Here is a 23,620-nt window from a genome sequence, read left to right as displayed (position 1 = left end):
GTTTCACAGTGCTCACCACACTCTAAGAAATATAAGTACAGATTTGTACCTAAAAGAGTACAAAGCTTGTCGCTGGGGCTGTACCTTATATTGAGGTACAAAAAAGTACCTTTTAGTGAAAGTCCTTTTTTGTACCCATGTTTTTTTGTGCCAGTAAAGATTACAAAGATTATAAACATTATCATCAACTAAATATGGCTCAAAAACTTGATGATCCAAAATTGTCTGGCTTTCAAATAAAAAATGTGCAATTAAAATATATATTGTTTATTAGAACAGTGATACAGAATACTGAATGTACCCTTTGGCAGCTTAAATGGTACAAATTTGTACTTATTTCTGTTAGAAATGACTTTGTACTTCAGAGGAAACAAATTTGACCCTGTAAAGACCAATATTGTACCTTTGAGGGTACAATCATGAAGAGTGTACCTCTGAGTACAAAAAAGTACTCATATCGTACCTCTGTTTTTTAGAGTGCAGAGACTAGACCACTCATTCAACATGATGCAGAATATTCAGCTTGTTTAGTTTGTTTGCCATTACTGTATTATGTTCCATATAAGAAGAAATCCTAATGTATTCATACACACACATTATGGTTTCCAAAATGTTTTGTTTGCCATAAATATCTAGTAATAGTGAAAACGTAATTGGTATAAAACCCTCAAGCTATGTTACTTTAAGTTTTTTCATGCTTTTACATGTCATTTTCAAAAAATACTGTTCAAAAGAATACCCTTTGACGATTATCTGATGGCATCGCTCCAAAGAATCCTTTTTGGAGCCGTTTTTTGAAGTGTACCTGCAGCTACCAGCATGACATTCACTAAATTCTTTACGCTTTTGTGTTGAGGCTCTTCACTGGCCCGGGTTGTCTTGATTGATGGGATTACGGCCACTTCAGGAAAGACAGTAAGTTGTATAGTTATCTCACAGCAAGGGCTCAACCCTAAAACTATACAACCTACTACCTCACCCCAAAGGACTGTGTCTCTCTCCTGCTGGATAAAAGCTTCCGTTCTTCAACTTCATATGTCAGAAAACAGACAAGCATTTTAACAGAGCTACATGTTCAGTATACTACATAACGAAGTGTGGCAATGCACAAACGACAAGATGTTATATTCTAATTGTACAGTACCACATGTACAGTACACTGCATAAATAGTGTAAATACACATTTATACACTGTGACGTTTTCACTTTAAAGAATTATTTAGTGTATGTGTGGCATATATAATGAGATGTTTACAACGCTACATGTCCTGCAAAACCGGGATGCACATATTCTCACTGTCCAATGAAAAACATATCTCCAAAATAGAAATTTTACAAAAGGAAGATCGAACCTTCTTAGCTTTTAATGTAACAAATAAATAATTTCAGGTCATTCTGGAGAATTTCTCTTGGTCCATTCATTTAGAAATATTTTTACACAGTGTAAGGAACAGTGTGTGTTCAAATTATGTTGTAAAAATAGTCAAGAAGAGCTACTTGTTTTTCATTGGACAGCTACAATATACGCACTTAATAAAGCGCATTAAAAACGGCATTAATTCATTGTGATATACTGATAAATAAAACTGACATCATACTTAAATTGAGTAATTGTTATGAGATTTGTACATAGCTTAATACACATCAAATAATGAGTATCATATGTGACAAATTTCACATTGGAAAAAAGCACTTTTCTCACACTTCATTGTTATTTTCTTGAGAATACAATGAAATAATGTGAACAAAATCTCAGTTTTCTGAGGTGTCCTCGTTAATGCTATAAAAATACCACCTCACATCAGAGCTCCTCTTCATCAGGGCCATGCTTTTGTGTACAAAACAACCATTGCTTCTCTGCAGGCCATCTGTGGAAGAGAAAGAGAGAGCAATGTAAACGTATTTATTTACATGTAGCACAGTCAACACAGTAGTGACACTCCCTTTCTCTCACTCTCTTTGGCTGCATTGTGTGGTGTGATATTTCTTCAGCTTTCTCCATTATTAATGGCATTCTTGTTTACAGTTCTGCTCAGTGAGCCTAAAGGAGGATCGCGTAGCACCTCTGTCCTTAAGGGCAGCCAGGAGGCTGCATCGCACTGCCACTGGCCCGCATGTTCCGCTGTGCTGGAGCCAGCTTGAGGGTACCAGGCTTCAGGGCTTGAGGTCCCACATGCGTGACGCACTGGCGCACAGGTGAGCTGCAGTAGACAGAGCGGCAGGTACGCGCACGGTGTATACGCACGTATGATTAATAAGAGGCCAGCTGGCGTGAGGTCTGTGGTAAGGCTAAGGAGGTAGTGGTGTGTGTGCGTATGAGTGAGAGTGTGGGCTACATTGTGGTTTACCTCAGGCGGAGGGGGGGAGGCACACACACACGAAGCCTAGTCATACTACCACAGGCCCCACGAGAGTGTGTTGTTACCGCAGCACTGACTCACACACATTCATTATGCACACATAAATACAAAAACACGCACAGACAGCTAAATACACAATCACATACACGTCACACACAAACATGCTACCAGGAACTACCACACAAAAATTATGGCAGCACTTACCAAAAATCACTGCATATTCCCCATACACATACGACATGTGGATCATGGAACATTAAATGCCCCCACATATGTATATATATATATGTGTATACTGCTATTAATTATTAATTACTCACTGCAAACAGATATATTACAACCTGTTTGTGGCTTTTTATTGGAAAAGCAGGTAGGAGGAGGAGGAGCGGTACATTCTGAATCATGCACTATAAACATACAGACTCCTCCTCTGTAAAGGGCATTTAAAAAAAATAAATCAACCATCTCTACAATAAAGTGTCGGAATGAACAACATCCCTCAAGTCAAATCATCCATCCACATCAAACTGCAGTGGGAGTAATCATAAGGCCTCCTCAGTGTCCTTGAAAGACCTGACGGAGTGAGAGGAGTTAAATGTGGCGCTGAGCTCCACTCCCTCTGGATACAGCCACAGCCAGTGTGTCTAACAATGTTTGGCATAGCGAGAGCTGTTTGTGCTGTACTTTTAATAGACTGAGAGATAAATGCGAAGCCTCCTTTTATCCCACACAGGGCCTGCAGGGCAAGGCCTGCTCCACCCCTCTACCAACCCCCCTCCTCACCCGCAGCACTGTAACCTTAGATGGCATGGCTGTGCTATGCCATGACCTCCAGAGCGCCAGACACAGGACTGGCACACATTGCACATGTCTGGGTCATTTGTGGTAATGGGGGTAAGATGAATCCCTGAATATATGAGCGAGAGAAAGCTTAGAGGAGCAGAGAAATGGTGGCCTATACAGCCTCAGAGAGACGTATCTGTAGAGATATCCCTCAGCGTCTTTAAGTTTTTAGCCGAAACACGCAAATCCTATATATTTACAATGTGGCCATTGTGTCCACGTCAGATGTATATATCATTGTCCTTCCTGAATACGTCGTTCATATGACCCTATGGAGCCTGGTGGAGATTGAGCCAGTGCAACACCATCAGTATCCAGTAGGTGGCGTTCTGCTTCTAAGACTGGAGCCCTGTGCTCTGGGCAGTGAGTGTTTCCGTGACAATAGGGCTTTTATGCAGAACAGGCAAGCTCACCGCAGTGCCCTCGAGTACCGTTTCCCTTAATCCCCGTTTGACCTTTGGGTGCTGGAGTCACTTTCACTTTTTCATGTAACTGATTTCTGTTACAGAGAGGAGCCCAGACACTTCTTTGACATCTAATAATGAGAGTTGTTCATTTGTTGTGTTGTGCGACAACGGAGAGCGATGCACGTTGCCCACTGTATTAGTCTGGCGATAAATCCACACCGCCTGTTATTTGAATAATATGCTTCATTCACACGCAGTCATTACTATTAAAAATGACTCTGTCCTATTTGCCTGAGGACAAAAGATCCTTCAGCATTAATTGATAGACTGAACATTTAACATACCCAGCCACAGATTAGCAAGATAAGACAATAATGTCATGCCCTTATACTTCCACAACACACATACCACAGAAATGCCTGCAGCCTTAATAGTTGCAAAGCCACAAGACCAAAAGCAATAAATTAAAAAATACCACAAATAAATAACATTCCTATGCTACTTATCTAAAAGGAAAAAAGAAATCTGCACAAACACACTTTAATAACACAGATACACATACACATTACAAACCTAGCCAGGTGATTTTAACAAGCAATTACATTTTAAAGTTGATCTCCAAACAAGTCCAGTTCAGTCACAAGTCTTTATATAAAAACGTGTTAAAATGTCGCAGAAGCTTCAGTCCTGACAGAAGTCATAACATGATTATAGCAATTAACAGTTACTTCGTTCCCTCTGTCATCTGCCAGTCACGATAAGACAACCCACTGCACTTCAGGAGACCCCAAAGTGTCTCTACACGTATTACAGTGCAGGTGCTGAAACTACTAGTTCAAGCATCTGATTAGTAGCAACAGCAGTCCCAATGAGTTGCCACAATGGCAAACTGCATAGCAACACAGAAACACCAAACTGGATTCAGACTGGTTCAAAATCCAATACGCACACTGACGTAACACAGCAACATCTTAGTAACAGCAGTGTGATACTGGATCTTTTTTTTACGGTACATAATTTGGCCCAATTAATCACTAAAGGCACCAAACTAAAGGTTTTTATGTTGATGATGGGAGTATATGTTAAAACAAACTGGGCAATAATACATATAATACAATAATATATGTAGATCAATAGACATGTTGCGAGAGAAACGGTTAAAACAACAGTGATATGATTTTGTAGAAATAAAATGAAATGTAGTTACAGACTTCCACTGTGGACATCTTTGGCAGTTTTTCATCAACTTTTTAATTGTTCATATCATAGTCAAAAGTACATGTATTAATCAAAATGTTTAAATATACTGTGATACAAATGTTGGCCACCCAGTTCTAACAGACCCCAACATTTTACAAAACAAAAAATATCACTTATCAATGATTAATTAATTATTAATCTGACCTTCAGAGTAAAAAAATATTTTAAAGAATAAAATCATAGCAGTTCATGTGGTAATGCTAATATTCAGGTTACCGTTATTTTGTATTTTCGAAATATGTTGTTTTTTAGTCATTACTGCTCTGGTGACATTATTCAGTGCGACGACTTAATTTCACAAACGTATGGATGTTCCATTTGCCATAAGTACACTTTTCACATTATAAAAATGCCAAATTAATAAAAAATAATGTGCGTTTTTAAAAGACAAAAATGAACACATAAGTATTACCAAGTATATTTACAGATCTGTCTAAATTTTGACTAAAAAAAGCCACACACACAGATTATGCTTAACAAATACAGACAGTGAATATTAAAAATCTTAAATCTTCTTTTTTATTAGTTTAAAAGTGCCCAGAAGACTAATATTGTGATATTACACTATTGTAAATTATATTATTTTATAACTTTCATTTTTAAGATTTTTTGCTTTGCTTGATCTTTATTTTTTCTCTTAATTTGCAATATAAAAGTTAATTTTAAATATTATATAATATAATTCAAATATAAATATAAAAAACTGTTCAGCTAAATGCAAAAGCATATGTAAAAAAAATCCTTTCCTTTCACTAAGATTTGAAGACTGTTCTTTATATGAAAAAAATTACAGGGGCGTTCACGTTAACGCAAACACAAAAAGTTTAAAATATTTGTGGCATGACATTGCAGATTGATTATAATCCTAATCTGTCTCTCTCTCTCTCTCTCTGAAACACTCTCACAAACACACACACACACACGCACACACACACACACGTACGCACGCACACACACACACTCTTAAATACGATGAAAATCTAAAATGTCCCACAAATAAAACCTCCCACAAACCAGTGTTTAATTTTTTTCAGTTCCCTCACTAAGAAGCCTGACCAGTTTTCAAAATTAAGCAACTGAAATCAGCACGAACACACACACAATAGAGACTATAGCCTATTAATATTATTTTTAATTAGAAACAGCTATTTTTACTTTATGAAATAGTGAGTCATATTAAATAAAATACAATTGCAATGCAGCAGTAAATATGATTTTATTAAGATGTATGCAAATTCACCTGGATTTAAATTCCCAACATGCAGTTGGCTTTCAATCTGCACCGAATGCAAGAGCCATCTTCAGTCTAGACTGTGTGTGTGTGACTGAAGGGTCTAGACCCCCTCCCCCTAAATATACTCATACACACACACTAAAGGCGTGGGAACTCCATTCAGGGCTGAATTAGAGTTCCTTTGAGGGTCACATGGCAGCAAGTGTGTGTAGGTGTGTGAGAGTGTATGTCTCTGTATGTGATGAAGGGTGTCTCGCTCCACACACATGAACACACTGCCAACTGACATGTTTAAGAAAACGGAATAAAACATGAGACTAAGGCAGTTTCACTTTGAAAAAATTTGAAAGGAAAAAATATCAGATTCATACATCTTTCTACAGAGATTTGTTAAACGTTCGAAAATGTGATGTATATTATTATACTATAATATATATAAGATTATGCACATTACAATTTTAAGCGTTCGTCTGATACAGTAAAACTTATACTTTATAATGTCCAATTATTACTCACTTTTTTCCTCAAAACAAAAACATCACGTAATTGCAAATAATCAAGGCTTAGGTTTAACCAAAAGCTAAAATTCCTGTCCCCAACCCCTCCTCTTTTAGATGATACCACCTGCCCTGTGCTTACACCATGCTCCATCTTTGGAACGCTCCATTCACCACACAAAAAATGGGTAGGCTGAAGGTGGAGGGGGGATCACTGCCAACCCAATATGCCACTTCTCTGCAAAAACACTTCACACCCCCCCTCTCAGAGTTTGATATGCTCTAGTGCTCAATTGCCCATCATAAACCAAATCAGGTGAAACAGGCCTGCTTTTTTCCTGCCTACAAATAGTAATTTATTTAATGACATGGATAAGAACTGCACCACCACATATGCCATTTAAATAATTCGTAATCATTTAGTTCCTGAATAAACACATTTTAAGGAGATGTGTGTGAGGTATGTGTGTGTATGTGAAGGTGTGTGTACAAATCTGATTATCTGTATTGGTATGCTGATCAGGTTTCTCTTAATTCTTCAACCAAATTGATCAAAGAGTAATAATCTAAATCAAATAAATTACAGACTTCCCACACATCTCCAATTTTGAAAGAGATGTTTTTAAAAAAGGCTATCGGCAATTAAATAAAACACAAAAGAATTGTAGTACTTAAGTGCCCCCAAAGAAAATAGCAGATGTATAAAAAGCTGCGTAATTACAAAAGAATAAAAATAATTGCTACTCATACTGTAAACTTTAGGTCAGGTGGACTATATTCGAAGAAGCTGACCTCACATAAACATTTAAAACCTAAACATTTGAGATTAAAGCATAAATATTTGTTTAAAATGCATTTTAAACTGCTCTTTATTAGTGTTGCTTTTAATATAAGAAGGAAAATACAGTAACAAATTTAGATATACAGTAAAAATAAATCTAGCAAGTCCACAATTATAAATAAAGGCCTGCCACAATTTAATTAATCACTATGAAAATATGAGCAATCTGTTTTTGTTAAAAATACTGCAAGTAAAATGTTTACGCATATAGATTTTCAATCACGTATACAATATATATACACGTATATATGAACATCATAAAAATCTTGATAATCGATAACACAAATATTAATTAATTCCAGAAAATGCGAAAATTAACACCAGACCCAATATAGAGATTTTAACAGATAATAAACAACAAGCCAGGATACAGACGTGTGCAAGGTGTTCTAGAAGAGGCCATTCCTGTGCTTGAGGCAGCCTTATGAAATGAAAGGTACGCCTACTAAAACTGTTTTGGCCTGATCTTAATGCTGCAATGAGTCTTATGAGTCTTCCTCAAAAAGGACCCCCTTCTCTTCTTTTATTCTCTGAAAAACCAAACGAGTCTGTCTGCAAAGATCCTGTCTGATTTGCACGTCAGCATTAAGTCAGGCAAAGTTTCATATTCAAAGCGCTCAGAAATCTGCAAACTTAACACAGTACTGTTAAAAAAAAGGCTTGCGGTTCACAGCATTTTCATAGCACAGAATTTGAATTTGATTTGCACTGTCCCTGTGTCTGGGTTTACGTCTCAGTGATGCAAATTTGTAAAACAAAACAAAACAAACAAAATAAATTAATAAATAAATAAATAAATAAAAATCCTAAAACCTAAAATAAGGTGGTAAGTTACGAATAAAAAAGCTATTTAAAACCATTACGAAACAAGCAATCTTAGGCGCACGTGCTTAAGTTTAGTAAAAATTTAAGTGATCGAAACACAAACAGACCCGTGTCGTGCAAATTCATGAAGAAAGCATCCATAAATATCAGACAAAAGCCATGTAGATAAATAACTTACCACACAAAGGAGGAAAGCATGAGTAGACTGAGGCATTCCAGAGTGCTGGTGCTACTGAAGGCCTGCGTTGAGGAGAAAGAGAAAGAGAGAGAACGAGGGAGAACGAGAACGCAGGCAGTCAGCTCTTCTGAGCCAGCATGAGGACTGGAGAAGGCAGGCCAGAGGGGGCTGAGCCAGTCCCTCTACCCCAGCTGCAGCCCCCAGCGCTGGGCCACATGCCTGTCCCCCACCCCTGGCCTGGGACAAGCAGGCCTCTGCCACAATAGGAGGCCATGAGGTTTGCCTGGGAGGCGCGTGTGTCGGCCCGTCTGGCAGTTAACAAGTCTTTGAATGAGGAATGTTAGCAAACAGACAAATAGAATGTCCGCTGCATGCTAATGATCCAGCCAGTCCGCTCACAGCATTGGCTCGGGCCTATGAATAATTCAGCAGGCTGAAAACTGAGCCCCCTCCCCCTTTATCCAACCCCCAATCCACACACCCCCCTGTGCCTGAAATGCCTTCAGTGGACAGAGAGAGAGCGTGTGAGGGAAGAGAAAGAGAGAGGAAGAGAGAGAGGCGAAGACGGAGAAAAAGTATTCCAAATCTCAGCTCCCTCGCTCGTTGGCTTACTTCCTTGCTCATTGCATGCTGACGGTCCAATTTTACATCCAGCTGAATAAACACACAGTCGCATTCGTGCACGCAAACGCACAGGCCAGCGCGCATGGCCGCTACAAATCTGCTCTTTCGTTTCAACATGCAACATATTTCTTTCTTTCGATGGAGGCATCTCTCACTCATTGCCTTTTTATGTCTTTTGTTTAGAATTGGCACCTGTCCCAGAAAAAGCTCCACCACTGCACCGCCCTCCTGCTCTCCTTTCAGAGAGAGAGAGAAAGAGAAAGAGAGAGAGAAAGAGAGAGAGGAGTGTGAAAGAAGCACTGTATGTGTGCGCATGAGGAGAGGGAGGGCGAGAGAGTGCGAGAGAGCCAGAAAGAAAGACGAAGGGAGAGAGAGCGAGCGAGACAGAGAGAGAGAGGCAGAGAGTGTGCGCAAGAGAGAAAGAGGGCGGTGCTTCAGCAATAGAGCTATTGGCACTTCCCACTTCCCTACTCGGAGACATGCAACAAGCTGGAAGACCACAGCCATTTTCAAACCTCAGCACTACAATCGACCATCCGAGAGAATCCTGAGCAAAGACCTCAAACACCTGCACTTCAAATCTGCACAAAAACACAGCCAGCAGATTCAAATCAAGCGTCCGCAAAGCACATCGATATTCTGGTGAGAGCGTCAGGGCAGATGGAGGCCGCTCTTTACCTGCAAAAATAATAAAAAGCAAATCAAACGAAACAGTTAGCAGCAGACATGAGCCTAAAATGCTAGATCTAGAGGTAGAGCTGTGCAAAGGAAAGATCAAGAATACCAGGAAAGTAACTTCTGGTAGGACTGGAGGAACTAGTCTTGGCGACTGGTTGGAGGCAGAGGGTTAAAATCCAGAGAGTTGTAAAAAACCCTCCTTCTCCTGGCACAGGCTTCCTGAAGGGGAGGACCTTACTGTAGAAATAGCAGCAGAGTCTTTTTTATCTGCACGCTCTCTATCTCGCACTCTCTCTCTAGCGCTCTCCCCGTTCTACTACTCGCGTACGGCCAAGTCTGTAGGAGTAACAGAACGAGAGAGAGGAAGAGGGAGATAAAACTAGAGAGAAAAAGAGTACTATGGTAGCAAGAGGGAGGTAGAGAAGTGGAAGAAAGAGGATGATGAAATAAGGGAGCTTGCAGAGAACATGAGCAAAGCAGCTTTTCTTTTTTTAATTCTTCACCACAGCCAGTAAGCATGGGAGAAGGAACGGCACCATAGGGAGGGAGGGGTTAAAAGGGTGGAGAAAAGAGTGACACAGACTCCAGTTCTCCCAAGGACTACTCTCTCTCTTTTCTCTCTTTCTCTCGCTCACACACAAACACACACTTTTACTCTGCAATACAGTTTGCGTCTATTTGCGCCTACACTTGTGCCTACTAATCCAATACAAACAACTTGGTATCGATGACTTTGGCCTGCATGCGCATGTACATGGCTAGTACTTTACTCTTCAAGCGAATGGGAACTAACTGCTGACATAAAAAGGCCATATATAGGGAAGAAAAAAACAAAAGCACGGCTTGAACCATTTTCCGACAAGGGATGGTTGAGTTCAACTGCTGTGCTCTGAGAGGGGGGAAAGCAACAGAGGAAAAGACTAAACAATCTATTTGCTTTCAGTGACCAGTTTCAAATTGTTGGGGATGATGCCAGGACCATGCCTGGACGCTTTTTGTGTGCTCATGTCCCTGGGGAAAACGCTGGTCAGATTTTGAACTATAATAACTAATAACCCCTCTCCTAACACACCAAAACTGCTACCAGACTGAAGCTGATAGAACGCCGCTATGCTAGAGCTGAAACAGCTGCTGTGATTTGCAATGAGAACTCTTCTGCAGTGACGCCGCCACATACACACACACACACAAGCTGCAGCCACGCCACAGCCAGGGCACAGCCTACCTGACACCCTGCCCAAGGTTGAGAAGTGTGTTTCTGCACAGGGAAAGAGAAGGAGGGGTTTATGTGGTTGCTGTATTAACCCGATCACGTTCTCCGCTGTGACATTGTGCCTTCTTTTCCAGATTCAAACGAAAACCGTATGATTTAACCCACACTCCAGCACTGAGTTTAAGTTTTCCTTAGTCTGCCGAGTGTCGTGTGCTAATGACGCAGTGGAGGAGTCTTAATATTCTCCACAATGTTGCTGAGAATCCCCTTGCATCCCCCATTTTGTGATGTAAAAACACAGAAGTGCGCATGTGCAAGCACATCTAACACAAACACCCTACTGCTCACTATCCGCTGCTGCTCCAGAAAGCCAAATGGAGGGAGGATATTATACATTTATTAATGCGTATGAAAATTAAAGCAATAAAGTTTGCATCTATAAAAGTTAAAAGTTTATACTTTTAAACAAACTAACTTTTTAAGCTATTTAAAAACAGCAAAGAAAAAGAAACTGTCTACAACACAAACATAAGAGAAACCACATCATTTTGTTGAAAGCAAAGTAAAAGTAAATCTTTTTTATGTCTTTAAGAATAGGAGCTACAGCAATAGAGAAGAAAGAAAGAGAAGGTAAAAAGAGAGAATATGCGTGAGAGAGTAAGATTAGTGCAGCATACGCTCTGCACAGAATAGATGGAGCTGTCTGTGTTACAGTACACAACACTACAGAGAGAGATCTGCTGTTTTTGCTGTTAACGCTTTGTAATGTTTAGCTTTCGGCACTCTGTTCGCTGTGACAAAAGCCTGCTCCACGTCCACCTACCACGGCCACACAGAGGCTGCTGCTACTGATCAACGAGCTCTCGCTCACTTACTCTCTCTCCCACTCCATCTCTCACACACACAATCTCGCATAAGTGCATACACACACACTCTTGACGCTGCGGAAGGGACACAGAGCAAGAGAGTGGCTGCCGATCTGCCCAGACTGTCTCTCCCTCATCCCGGGCCTCCTCTCCCAGCTTTCTCCCCTCAATCTCTGCTACTGGCACTGACCACTCATTCCATACACACACACACACACACACACCCTTACACACACACACACACACTTACACAGAGTCAGACCACGCCATGCCCCACACACCACACCGCCACCAAATCTGGGCTGCCAGAGTGAAGAGGACGAAGGGGTAAAAAAGGATGAAGGGGTCAAAAAGGACGAAGGGGTAAAAAAACGAAAAAGTGTGCACTTCTCCCCTTTTTTATTCTAATTTTCAAGCAACAAAGGCACAAGAGATGTTGCACTTATTTTGGCAGGGGCTAAAAACGCCCCCACGTCACATCACGCCACGTCTCTTGACCAATCGCAAAATGGCGAAAAGAGTTAGGTTCACTTCACGTGTGCAGCAGCTAAGTCGGTCACATCCATTGCAGCGTGTAGAATAAAACAACAACAACAACAAATACTTGCTTCAAAACAAACTGTAATAGCAGCAGCAGTGGCAGTGTAAGTGGCAGGACTCTGTTCCTCATCTGCTACTTGTTTACTATTTAACCTGCGACGAAGGAAGAGGGCTTGGCCTGTGTGTGTGTGTCGTGTCTTACACTGCATTAAAGTTCACTCGAGGATACAGTTTTGGCTTCGGCTTGGCTGCCAACTCCCAAACACTATGGCTCTATAAGCCATATTGTTCATAAGGCCGATGGACTAGAAGCTTCACTGATCAGACGCCAATCATAACAAGCTCTTTATGATACTTTTCACTGCACAACTTCAGGGTTATTACATGCGTCACCACCAAGATCATTTGTAAAAGGCTCTTACAATTTTAAAAGCCCTTTTCTCCGTGCAGAAGGGGTAAACCTTGTCTCATTACTCTATAATTACCATGGCTGGGCTTTTTCAATTTTCCAATATTGTTTGCAGAGCAGATAAAAAGTTTAATGCATGTTGCAGAGCTGCAGCAGGCAGATCACCAAAAACCAGAGCAGGAAATTAAATTAATTGCATACTTATAAATATGAATTAATTATAACCTTTGTAAAGGTATCATGCTTTTTTTTTTGTTCTTTTATGTAAAAAATTGTTAAAAAGATAATTAAATTAAAGCTAAATCAACAGTGTGTTTTAAATTTACCTGCAGCAATACACACTGTATTATTCACAAAAACAAAAAGGCTGCCAGAGCTTCATTTGTACAGTACACAGTGTGTAGACACACACACACATATGGATATATATATATATATACATATATATATATACACATGTATATAAATATACATATTTCCACTTTTTTCAGACGTATTTTTTAATGTAAAGAATGTTTTAATGTGAAGAAATGTTCCAAAATGATTTGCAATAAGATCTTTTTACATCGACTTACAGTGAAAGTTAATTAATTACTTTACACTTTAGCCAGTGTAAAGTATAAAAAGCTTATTCCAAATCATTTATAAAAAGTAAAAATAATACATGTGCCAATACAAGATTTTTGCATGAGAGTATGAGTCACTAAAAAATAAAAATGGTTAAAATAAAATATGCAGGTTACAAATACATAGAATTTGGCAGCTTAACAATGTTACATGATATTTCATTTTTCAGTACTTCTTTAATGCCCTGGCTACACGCTATTTTAAATGACATTTCTGAGGGAAATCTTTGTAAATAAACTTGTGTGATTTTTACAAGGCAATATACACTAAATCTGTGCAGAAAGAAAGCCCTTTGCTAAGAGAAAAAGTTTGATGTGGGCCACAATCCAGCTGTGCACAACACTGCCACTTTAAATTGAGTGGATTAGTACAAAACCAAAAAAATACAGTAATCCAAAGCAGACAGCTTCACTTCCAGATGTGACAAACAAACTAACAAGTAATTACACAAATTTGGCAAGCAGATAGGAAAAGTTTTAAGGCATTTAATTCACTCAAAATTACCCTAAATTTATACTTTTTAATTGAACAAACAGATCAAAAGCATGGTGGGCTTCTGAGAGAAGGGCAGGAGGGAGTAAAACATGGATCTGCAGCTTCAGTGTCCAGGGAAAATGCCACATTGCTCATCAGGCTCTGACACGGTGTGCAAATGTAAAAATTAACTTGAACCAGAGGTTACTAAAGTCACAAAGGCCAGCTATAAAACTTTAAGGGTGAGCATCTAATTAACTTTTAATGTTCAGCATCAAGGGTGAATGTGTGGCATTTGCCTGCATTTTGTAGTGCTGAATATTTCATATAAAGAGGTTAAGTGAAACATAAGGCATTACTAAAAAAGAAAGATAAAAAAAATAATTTTATTATACGTTTTAAATATTTTTTCCACATACCTTTCACTGCCTCTTTCTGGAGAGGTAGCGGCCTCACTGCGGCGGCGGTGGTCTCTCCTGGGCCCCCGTGTGCACGTGCCTGTGAGACTTCTCAATTACAGCTGTGAACTCTGGGGTCAGCCTCTGTAGAGAGAGGAACAAAGGGCGTGACCCTGGGGTCAGAAGTGTTACACTGGGAGCAAGCCGGCCCCCATTCAAAGGGAGTGTGCTGTTTGCTTTGTGTAGGTAAAGACCACTAAAACACTGACTAATAGGGATTAGGAAGTGATCCCCTTAGGACTGTCACTCAGAGCATGCCCCTGACCTCCTGCTTCCATTAGGAGCCGAAAGCGAAAAGCCTGCTCACCCCTGAGCCTCACCGCCGCTGAAAAAAGATACAAGCCGAGCACGGACCTTACACAATTTACACCTGTCACGCACATTTAATTTATGGCTTTTAAATAAACTACTGTAGAAGCATAGACTTAACAAAAATAATCATGATAAATTAATAATAATAATAATAATAATAATACAGTAATACATTTTCTTATAATACACTAAAAACAGTTATAAGAAAAAAAAGGTAAATTCAGTTAAATTAAACACTGGTTTTATTACAATCTTTTAAAGACAATAATTGATATGCATGTGATAAAATGTGATAAGCAGAACCATAAAATGATTAACAAATTTTGTGCTGTAGAACAGACTATTTAATCATTTATACTTCCAATATTTAGTAGATAATTTCTGGGAAACGGATAATTCTGTTACTTTTGTCAATATTTCGACATACATATCTTATACACATATTCCATATTAAATCTTGTAATAACTCCAAATAATAATAAAAAGAAAAATTACATATTTGTGAAAAAAATGTACTAAAAAAAACACAACGAATTTTCCAATTATTTATATTAAATAAGTAAGTAATTGCATTCATTTGATTTTAATATGTGATATTTTAGTCATTAATTCATGCTTAAACATCAAAAGAAGACAGTTGTTAACACTGAACAATACAAAAGAAAACTAAATATACTAAACAGTTTAATATACTATATGTACAATAAAAAAATAACCTTTAGAATTACTATTGGAAAATGATGCCCCTGTATATTAACAACCATTTTAAGTTTTTTTTTTGTTTTTGCTCTTACTTCACCCATCAGCCAAATCAGCTAAAACATGAGCCATTAATACTAAAACTGCACATTTGAACTTCTACTTGCAAAGAAAAAAAGCTAGAGATGTTTTCCTATAAAAATTAAAGCTCGTTTTAATCTGATCTAAAATACATTCAGAGGAGTTCGAGTAAAAATTTACGAAGCAGCAAAAGTCTTAAATTAATTACAAAAGGTGCAGCCTGATATTCCTCAGCATATGTATAAAAGAGTTTGCAGTAAAAGAAAAAAGACTTGGTGTATTCTGGTGTATTTATTAAGGATCAACTGGCATGGAGACAAGTCATTTTTAGGGTGGGGCAGGGCTGAAGTAAAATGCTGAAATTACAAAATGGAGGACAGTGAGAGAACATGGCGGTCACTTCTGATGAACCTGAAGCTCTATGTCCGAGCAAGCAGGCTAAGAATTTACGAACAGTGATGTTATGAATTATGAGAAATATTAAAGCCAGCTCTGCACTGAAGAAAAAAAAAAAACGTCTCACTACTCACCGACAGAGTGGACACACACTTACTCTGCTTTCAGAGAACACACTCACAGAACTGAGTGGGAGTTAACTATATAACTAAAGCAGAGGCATTTTTTTCCTGTGATGTGGCAGGTTTGAATACTTTTAAAATGTATTCATTTTATATATTTTAATAAGTAAAATTATTCATCAGTGATTTTTTTTTCCTTGCCAATACACGAACACTGAACTCCAGTCTGCCGTGAATTAGTTAGCACAACATATATATTTATTCATTTAGATATATTAAATTAAAGAACAATAGTAAAAACATCAGCAGTACGATCAAGTGCTGTGTTCATTATTATTTAATTTTGAGAACATGCAAAAAAGTAAAAATATACATTAATAAATTAAATATAAATCATATGAAATTAACTCTAGAAAACTCTTATCAAGCCACAAATTAAGCTGTAATTAATGCTACTTTGGGCTCTATAATTCAAGGAGAATCTGTCCATTTCAAAAGCCACTACTAGTTAATGTCTAACAGATACAACAATGAAATAAAAGTGAAGCTTTTATTCGAGAGAGAAAAAGTGGAAGCAAAGGCTCATAGTGTTAGTGCTGAAGAAGAGAAAAATGTGATATTTTAGAAATAAGTCTCATTTCATCAAAAAGGAAGGCTACTGCACCCAAGTTTTTAATATACACGTGAATCAGATGTGCATTTTAGTACATGAAGTTATCATTAGAGAAAAAAGATTTCTGTTCAAAATCTCTCTTGCAAAACAAAAACACCCTCGGTGATAAAGCCTGGGAAAAAGTGAGGGGTTGTCAGAAATCATTTATCATTTTTACAAATTGATCTACTTCCTTTCTTTCCAGACAACATAATAATCTTTTATGGCTTGAGAAATTCGTTTGATTGCCCATGGCATTACTACTAAATCACATATGCAAAAAAATTAAACACAGCCGAAATGATTACAACTTGTTTCAAAACTTGGAAAACTAGTTTCAATGTGGAAAAAAGGCTTAATCTTAAAATGTTCTCAAAATGTAACAATGAAAAAAGTTATATTAGTAATTACTTTAGTAATTACCTTCATTTTTTAACAGCAAAAAATAGATGTTTGGGACAATAATTACAGTTCTTTAAAATAAAATAAACAATAGTGGTTACATATACATGTAATTAAAGCATCCTTAGAGAAGACACTTACAAGAAGTTAATATTTTCCATTCAAAAGAAAATATAGTCTATGCCTAATCTTAATCCCTGTCTGGGAAACTGACCCTAATAGTATCTAATTAAAAATGAAATGTTGATAAAAATGTATTATTGATCTACATTCCCTAAAAATACAGTTTTTCTTAGGAAGTTAAACAACCTCGAACACATGATGAACTGATTCCACAATTATTTTTTTTTGTTGATGTAAACGTCTACATTCAGTCTTATATCTGACTATAATTTTCTAAATGAACAATTAACATTTCAGGCATATTAGTAAAGACAAAAATGCTGGAACAAATAAATTAATTATGGTTTTAAATCATTCACTAGTTTTAAATCTTGCGTGTTATAGAGGGGAAATTTCATTTAACAAAATATGTATCCCGTATATAAAAATGGTTTAATATTAATAATAATACATTACATTTAAAATGATAATATATGCAATACATATTAATTTACCTGTTCTTACTAAGAGTGCAAAATAACAAGTTGCTAATACAGATTTAACTGCAGTTTCAGAGGAGGTGAAACATTCTGCATATAACATTTCAATTAAATTATAATAACTATAATAGTTATGTGGTAAGGATAGAAGAAAGAACTAAACAATAAATTAAAGAAATGGTGTAACATGATTTAAACGAGTTTAAGTTCTCTTTCCTGGCTGTCATAAATTATGGTGTGTGTAGATGAACCTTCCTGTAGGAAAATCACAGAAACCTAATCTTTTTATTTATTTTCTTAGAACATTACTCACCTTAAAAAGGGAAAAAACAATTGTTAAAAATCACAGATACACACACAATATTTATCCAAACTAGAATCCACAGTAACTGCTCAATGCACCTAATAAGCGCCGGCCGTGGCTCTCTGCGACACGGCTGAGTCTCTGGAACATTCTACAGAGAACATTGTGCTTCAGGAGAGGAGCAGGATTCTGGGGCATTATCCCTCACACTCATTAACTCTGACCTGTCCAAAGGACATGCAGATATTGCATAGTTTATAGTTCAGTTCTACGAGACATAGAGAAAAGCTTAATTTAGCTAAAGATAATGTAGATGCAGATGATTTAGTGTAATTTATGCTCTCAGTTAAAAAAGGTTCAAACGGCGTTTCATTAATCAATTAATGTATGTATATAAAATACAATATATATATATAATAAAATACATATAGCACTGAAAGGGAAAGGAAAGTGCTAAGTAACTCCAGAAACTCCAAACACACAAGTCATTATTCTGACAAAAGGCTGTGCAAATATTTACTTAAGAACAAAACCCTACTGGGACCCTTAAAACTATTTAGGAGCTTTAAAATCATAGAGTTAAATTATTTAACCATAACTGTCACAAGTAGACTTAAATATATGTTTAAAACAATTTGTTTATCCACATTAAAAAATAAATTGGAAGAATCTAGTTAATATAATAAAGCTGACATGTTTCGAAGTTGACAAATAAAAAACTAAAATAACTTGACAAAAATATCAGAAACTAATTTCCTTGGATATAATTCTTCCTTCAAAGTGTTATTTATTACCTTCTGATTCTATATGCAACACTAATTACCAGCACATCCCAAAGGCAATAGCCGATGGGAGGGTCACGTTAAAAACGCTTTGCTCTGATTTTGATCTACCTGTCACGCCAAGGCGCCTGTCCATCCTGGTCTCCTGGCGACAACAACTATTTAACATGGAACCTTTTTCATCTCCTGCGTGCCGGCCAGGGTGGGAGGCATATGTGTGTGTGTCGGGGAGAACGGTACTGGCCCTTAAAAGGCTCCAGGCCTTTGCAGCTTGTCCTCACATGTGCCACGTCACAACCTGCCGGCTTGGACAGGACTTCTAGGATTTGCCCCAGCCGAGCCCTCCACACCCAATCCCCTTCTGCCCACGGTCTTATAACTGCCCCTGGGGAACAGCACACAGGAAACGCTCTCCAATACTTTTTACAGGGAGGTCAGAGACCCACACCCACGACTTTCCAGTCCAATCCTCCTTCAGTTCAGGCAATAAAGACTCAACACGCCAAAAGAATGATTTGAGGGATGAACTAAACATGACTGCAATCAGGGCAACGTGCAGAGGACATCGGAAAACAGAAGACTGACAAATTATAAAGCAAATCTCAGGCAAAGTTTTTTTTTTTTCCATAATTTAACCTGTGTTGCAAGCAACAGCAACACTGTAATTTAAATTAATACATGACTCTGCCCTCACCTGTATTAATTGCAAGACAAAAAGCTGATGTGAGAAAGGCAGAACATAACTTACAGGGTACCTTTCGAAAGTCTACCACCACTCCTACAAGTACGTTGCACTTGTCATTCTTGCCCAAGGGTATTAACCCCATTAAATATCATTTTAAAGGGATGATATAGGTCAGCCGAGGAGACGTGTAATTGCAAACATATCATTCTACTGCCGCTTTTTTTATTTTCTTTAATTGTCTTTGGCAAGTGCTCTCCCTGTGGGAATTACAACCTTTAATAGGATGAGGTAAGCGCAGGGTAATACTAGTCTGTCTCCTGTGCCTCTGCCTTCGCCCGCACTGCAGCTTAATATGCACCTACTGAAGCCCAAAATAGAGGATTACTATAAGAATACGTGCTTCTGTTCATGTTAGTTGCTGGTATTGAAAATGAACAATATATGAATAAGGTGGAATTTATAATTAATATGAAGTTGTCTGTATCGGAGTATGAAACATGGTAAAAAACAAATCTTTTTCTCCTGATAAAAGCAAAGCAAAAACTCTCCAAAGTACAAGTTTAAAGGAAAAAGAGAAACTCCCTTTTAACTTTCAGTGGAAGAGAGTGTACATTTTGCAGCATTTCTCTTAGTCCATTGACCATGAAATATGGACACAATATAAAGGACAAAAGCAGAAATTAATTTTTTGGCATGACAGTGATTTTTACTTATATGTAAAGTAAAATATACGTATTAAGTTGTATATACTTATATTGGTCTATTTACTTAATTTATTGCTGAAGGGGAATGTGTGCATGTACAACAGAAGCAGAACTTATGATTCTTGATTATCTTATGGTGTGTAAAGATATTTTAGGTAGTTGTCTAGTTTTATAGTGATGCTTCTGCTGCGTAGCACTTTGAGATTTGTTTTAAATATAAAGTGCGTTACATACAAAAAATATTATTATTATAATTATTAATAGTTAAATTGAAGAATGTGCAATGTCACATAACAGCAACAAAACAATGTCATGCTACAATGTGGTTGATACAAAAACCTTTAGGATTCCAGAACATACAATTATATGTCTCAAAACATTTTTTCTTTAATATTCTATACACAGGGGCATTATTAACATCAAGATGTACTGGTCTGGTGAAAAATCCAATGATCAATTTCATTGTGTGGATATATTTTTATATATTTATGCACACACAAATTATGATCTGTGATATGTTTTTTTTTTTTACTAATTGTCAATCACCTGCTCTTGCTGGATTCCAATTATGTAAAAACAAAACAAGCAAGAAAACTGAGAAACACAACATTCTCAAATAGAATTAATAATAATTTGTTGAAAGTCTACTCCTGACACTGTATTACACCGAAAAAATGTATAAGAAAAAAGGATAAAACTGAGGCTTAGAAGGTTTTTAACACTTTTTAAACTAAGAACCTGAGCAAAGCATAACTGCACTAAAATATATATCAATATGAAAATGTTTGATACGAAAAATCCTGATGCGTCACAGTAATAGCTGACAGCTGGCACTGTTTGAAACTTACTGTCATGAACTGTTCCAGGTTCCAATGTCCCCAGCAGACAGCACTATACGCTGTAGTGCAGCTCGGGGGAGGGGTGGCCAGGGAGTGCTATAGATGCCAACAGTCATGAGCATGCAGGCCATAACAAAAGCAGCCTTTATGTAGTATGCATGCAGATAAAGGAGCCCCCCTTTGTGCGGGGTTTCACACGTCTGGCCCTGAGAGAGCAGATCCGCGACAGCCACAGGGGACTGCAGCAACATAGGGACACACACTGCCTTCCTGTGGCCATGCTTAACACAGACACACAAACACAGTTACATATAAACAAAATCACTTAAATTTCAAGCATTTTTTGGACAGAATGTGGTGACGTCAATTAGTGGACGAAAGGATTTTGAGAAAAAAAATCTCAGAAAAGCATCCTGCTTAATTCAGATGATTAAAAATTATATCAAAGGAGTAAATAAATGGATTTTTTTTATTTGATATTTTATCAAATATCAGCATAGGCCACAGAAACTGTTAAATTAGTGTTGTTCTAAAATCAACTTATTAAACAGACTTTAAAGACTACAAGTTTTACATAAATGATTGCTGGCAAAAATGTGTCAGTAAAATAAAGCAAAACAAAACAAAGCCGTGAGAGAGAAGACATATGGAGGGCACAGAATCAAAGCTCTATGGAATGGGACAGTGCTCACAGTGGGATTAATTACGAGGACCTGAATCTTCAGGTTGTGTCTACGTCTGCGTGTCTGAGAAGCTGTGTGTCAGCACTGCAGCCATTCAAACTGCACACAAACACTTCTGAATAGGGTCCACTTAATCAGGTATGCTCCCTCTTTCACCCTCTCTCGCTCTCTCCCTCAACACAGACATACGAACACACACATACATGCACACACATGAGCAGCCTTAATAGGCATGCTGAGGTGTGATAATCAAATTATTCTCAGCACTGGCTAAGGGTTAGATGGGCCCCTTTCGACCATCTTATCCCCAACAGGGAGTAAATCACTCTCCAGACATCTGACGTGTTTCAGCGCAAACACATGTAAACGCTCACACATGCTCCAGTGTGCACGCGCTTGTGCACAAACACACACACATCCACACAAACACACACATGCATGCATGCACTAGTGAGAACTGTGCATTTTTCTTCTAGTGACAACCAAGTCAAAGCCAGAAAGAGCTTTCACGATGAAGTGGTGAATAGAAAGGAGAGAGCGTTCCTCTGCACGTTAGTTCTTCTCAAGCCTTGTCTCTATTGACCTGTAAACCTTTGTGACTGGAACAAATGCAAATGGCGCTGACTTGCTCACACAAACTACTAAAGAGCTATTCAAATGAGCCCCTGCCAACAATGCAGCAGTGGCCGACCCATGGAGCGGTCCCAGTCTGCAGGCACGGAGGCCCAAGCTGGAACAGCCAGCTCCATCATACAACTTTGCCCCGCAGACTGAGGATACCGTTAATCCACTACCTAAAAACCCAAACAAACACAGGCTTAAAGATGCCAGCTTTTTCTTCATGCACAATTTAAAAAGCCATTTCCAGTGACAAAAAGTTAATGCCAAGTACTTTCAATGTAAACCAAACATGAAATGCATATAGGTATTCATCTCTCACCTGGATTGGAGAATTCTTCAAACCTAAAGCAGTAAATGCATAGCTTATAAACTACATAGATGTTTTTGATTGTAGTGTTTACATTACTTAGAAAAGGTCTGTTACTGTTCTTTTCCTTTTCAATGTTCCATAAATCCTTATAAATAAAATACATAACAATTCCTGTAGTGCCTAACAAATTAACAGAGTGCAATCTCTTAGGGCTGCACCAGAGGATTTTTTAAAATAGACTAATCTAACATTTTTTTATTATTATGTGATTAATCTAACAATTATTTTATTCAACATTCTAAATGAACTGTCTTTGTATGTGTTCTCAATTAAGAATAATTTTACCATGATAAGTTACAAAAAATAGAATATTATTCTTAATGTTTCAATATATCAATAAAGCTTCTCTTTAAAACAACTAGTATACACTTTAAGACATTAATCTGTCACAAGACAAAAATAACTCCGTTTTAAAAGGCACACTGATATGGAGTAAATAGTTGGCTCATATATTTCTGCACCAATATAGAGCAAAGTAAAGTCTGTAGTAACAGGCTGTAATGTTAGTTTAAGCTATTGTCTCACTTGCACTCATTAAAGCAAAGAGTCAATGTTACACAATACATGGAGCAAAATTACTTTAACAGCAGCACTGCAGTAATGACATTTAACATGGGCAAAAGAAGACACAGCACTTGCGGCTGTTCTGCTGTCTTGACAAAGCTCGTCTTACAACAGTTGCTCTCCAGTGAAATCCATGTCTGCATCCCAAACCACTCACTTCTATACTTTACTTGCTAAATTAAGAAAAGCACCTCCAATAGTGGTGCACTATTTTTAACATTATATTATATTTATTTCAGCAACAAAAAAGGTAAGAGTGAAACAGAATGTTTAAAATGTATTTAATAAAATAAAATAAAATTGTAGTATGTGACTGATTTAGCTTTGAAATAAAAAAAATAAATGTATTTAATAGTAAAAGAAAGTATCAAAATAAATGAAAACCTGTTCAAAAACAGTACTTGTGGAAATATGGTATCTTTAAATTTGTTTACATGATAAATGGTCCAATGGAATGCTCCAAAATAA

The 23,620-nt window shown here is 37.6% G+C and overlaps 1 long non-coding RNA gene across 1 annotated transcript in view; it reads right to left on the bottom strand.

Moving 5' to 3' along the window:
* Positions 1-359: 359 nt before the first annotated feature.
* The window catches only part of LOC103028258 (uncharacterized), a 33,313-nt gene continuing 10,052 nt past the window's right edge, over positions 360-23,620 (bottom strand). The window contains exons 4-5 of the long non-coding RNA XR_452999.4: positions 14,296-14,418; positions 360-1,868 (exon numbers count right to left, since the gene is read on the bottom strand). This is a non-coding gene — a long non-coding RNA (uncharacterized LOC103028258). The remainder of the gene's footprint in view (positions 1,869-14,295; positions 14,419-23,620) is intronic.

Source organism: Astyanax mexicanus, chromosome 2, assembly GCF_023375975.1.
Source record: "Astyanax mexicanus isolate ESR-SI-001 chromosome 2, AstMex3_surface, whole genome shotgun sequence".
Classification (NCBI taxonomy): Eukaryota; Metazoa; Chordata; class Actinopteri; order Characiformes; family Acestrorhamphidae; genus Astyanax; species Astyanax mexicanus.
The sequence above is the reverse complement of the archived record's forward strand: the minus strand, read 5'-3'. Positions and strand labels throughout refer to the sequence as shown.